The following is a 3,757-nucleotide window of genomic DNA, read 5'->3' as shown; positions in this document are numbered from 1 at the left end:
GGACACATCAAGGTTAACATATATTCATGACTTTTTTTATCCTTACTAAAGGTCCCACAATGTCGATCATTACCTTACTGAAGGGTTCTACTCTCACTTCTATCAGGTTTAAGGGAGCTTTCTTAATGCACTCATTTGGCTTTCCAGCCATTTAACATACGTGGCTCACGTCCTTATGCATGCCGTGCCAGAAAAAGTGTTTCATAATCTTTTCTGTCGTCTTCCTTATCCCCATATGTCCCGTGTCGTGCGCTATAGTGATCGCCTGTCTTATCAACGGCGCGGAAATTAATACCAGACAATATATCCCCTATTCAGCATTCCCAGGGATATTGGCGGGTCTTTACTTCCTCATAGGCAACTCATCCTTAAGATAATAACAGGTTGGAGACTGCTGTGCCTCCGTTTCGTCCACCACACGGTACAATAACTCTATTAACGTTGCATCCTTCCATTGCAATCCTAATACCCTTTTCCTACTCACTTGCCCTACTTTTAATGCTGAGTTTCCTATTTCTTCCAGGTCCGTTTCTTCTTTGTCTTCTTGTCCACTCATCTGTCGTTCTTCTTCGATCGGGTTCACTCGGGAATTCTGCTCTTGCGTACCATCAAGGGAATCCTTGCCTTCGGAAAACAAATCCTCCAAGTTCATCATTCCTTCGAATTCTTTTACTTCTTCAGCAGCCACTTTCTTCGTCATACTCCTAGTCGTCACACAACTAGGAGACAGATACGGGTAATCCTTCTCGAGTTCAGTCATAGGACTATATTTCAATGGTTTCTCCGGTACAATGGGACAAGGCACAAATGGTGCTCCACCCAACAGGACGTCTACTCCTTCAACACCTAATGAATCCTATACCGCAAAATCAAAACTACCTATCACCAACTCGCATGACAGTTTCAAACGGCAATTAAAGATAACCTATTCACCTCCTATTCCCTTCAAAATAACCGAGTCTCCTGTGAGAGACTGTTCCACCAACGGGTGTAATCCTCATACCACCATACTATGGTTACAACCTGTGTTGCGCAATATCCTGACCGGAGTTCGCTCACTCACATCTTGGAAAAAAAGAAAAGAATTCACCAACGTTTGAACAACACAATACGCGATATACGATGGATGAAAAACTTATTCACGTTTGAGAGGACACACACTTGAGAGGAGAGAGGGCAGGCAAGCTGGGTTTCTTCTGCTGCTTATGTATTCCTATACATACATATATATATATATATATATATATATATATATATATATATATATATATATATATATATATATATATATATATATATATATATATATATATATATATATATACATACACATATATATATATATATATATATATATATATATATATATATATATATATATATATATATATATATATATATATATATATACATATCAATTTAATTATATATATATATATATATATATATATATATATATATATATATATATATATATATATATATATATATATATATATATACATATCTATACATATCAATTTGATTATTCTAGATCCTTCCAGGATGTGGTCTGAAAGCTTGGAGGGCAGGCTTACGGTGCCAAAGTTGCCAACTAGTCAAGTAGCAGACGAATTCCAACGTACATTGCAAGGCAACTCTATGCTAACTACCTTCGCCCACCTTCTCCTCGAAACAATGAAAGAGTAATCTTAGTCTAGAATCTTCTCGCATTATCTAACCACATAGGAAACGTGACGAAATCCCTCGTGCTCATACAGCCTACTTTAGCATTACATAAGACTTCGGAACAAACTACATGAAAACAAAAAGTTAATTCTTAAAAAATAACATAAATTTACATATACTGAATTGAATGAAAATAATATTACATGAATGACGAAAGTCTTATGTAATTTACATACATTACTTAATCCTACGAGAGTGGAACTTTCCATACGAGCTGGCAATACATCTGTTAACCACACAAATAAAATACATGAATAAAATTATTACTCTTAAGCTAGACCAGCTTCGTAAGAATATATATATATATATATATATATATATATATATATATATATATATATATATATATATATATATATATATATATTGGGCAAAGTGGTAAAATCCTGGCAACCAGAATGAACCAATTATTATTATTATTATTATTATTATTATTATTATTATTATTATTATTATTATTATTATTATTATTAGTCAAGCTACAACCCTAGTTGGAAAAGCAAGATGCTATAAGCCCAAGGGCTCTAATAAGAAAAAATTTCCCAGTGAGGAAAGGAAATGAGGAAAAAAAGTAAATGATGAGAATGAATTAACAATAAATCATTCTAAAAACAGTAACAGCATCAAAACAGATATGTCCTATATAAACTTTTACCAATGTCAAAAACAGACATGTCATATACAATCTATAAAAAGACTCATGTCAGCCTGGTCAACATAAAAACATTTGCTCCAACTTTGAACTTTTGAAGTTCTACTGATTCAACTACCCGATTAGGAAGATCATTCCACAACTTGGTAACAGCTGGAATAAAACTTCTAGAATACTGTGTAGTATTGAGCCTCATGATGGAGAAGGCCTGGTTATTAGAATTAACTGTTATGAAAAATCTTATGCAACATGCATAATGAACTAATTAAACGACGTTGCCAAAGATTAATATCTAGATCAGGAATAAAGAATTTAATAGACCGTAAGTTTCTGTCCAACAAATTAAGATGAGAATCAGCAGCTGAACACCTGACAGGAGAACAATACTCAAAACAAGGTAGAATGAAAGAATTAAAACACTTCTTCAGAACAGATTGATCACCGAAAATCTTGTAAAACTTTTTCAATAAGCAAATTTTTTGTGCAATTGAAGAAGACACAGACCTAATGTGTTTCTCAAAAGTAAATTTGCTGTCGAGAATCACACCTAAAATTGTAAAAGAGTCATACAAATTTGAAGAAACCTTATCAATACTGAGGTCCGGATATTGAGGAGCCACCGTCCTTGACCTACTTACAATGGATAATTTCATTACGAGTAATATTATTCAATAATTAAAAAAAAAATATTTAAATTCTCTTTAACACTTTTGTTTTAAAGACTATTTTAGTTCAAATTGTTTGCTTGTTTTGAAATGTTTGTTATCTGATAATGTTTTTCTATCATTTCTTTTATTGCTCAACCTTTTTTTTTCTGTTTTTTTTTTTTACTTACTGATGTCCTTCAACAGCAACTCACTTTTTAATTGTACCCTGAAGATGAGTGATTAAAATGCACGAAAAACGCTAGGTACTAAAGCATTTTATTATCTATTACTGGCTTTTTCTGTATATAAAGTCACGTAAATCTTTTGACAGTATAGCATATATATATATATATATATATATATATATATATATATATATATATATATATATATATATGTGTGTGTGTGTATATATATATATTGTATATATATGTATATATATATATATATATATATATATATATATATATATATGTATATATATATATGTATACATATATATATATATATATATATATATATACATATATATATATATATATATATATATATATATATATATATATATACATATATATATGTCTTCATATATATATATATATATATATATATATCTTCATATATATATATATATATATATATATATATATATATATATATATATATATCTTCATATATATATATGTATATATTCATTTATGTATATATATATATATATATATATATATAT

This window comes from Palaemon carinicauda, chromosome 39, assembly GCF_036898095.1.
Source record: "Palaemon carinicauda isolate YSFRI2023 chromosome 39, ASM3689809v2, whole genome shotgun sequence".
NCBI lineage: Eukaryota > Metazoa > Arthropoda > Malacostraca > Decapoda > Palaemonidae > Palaemon > Palaemon carinicauda.
Note: the sequence above shows the minus strand (reverse complement) of the source record.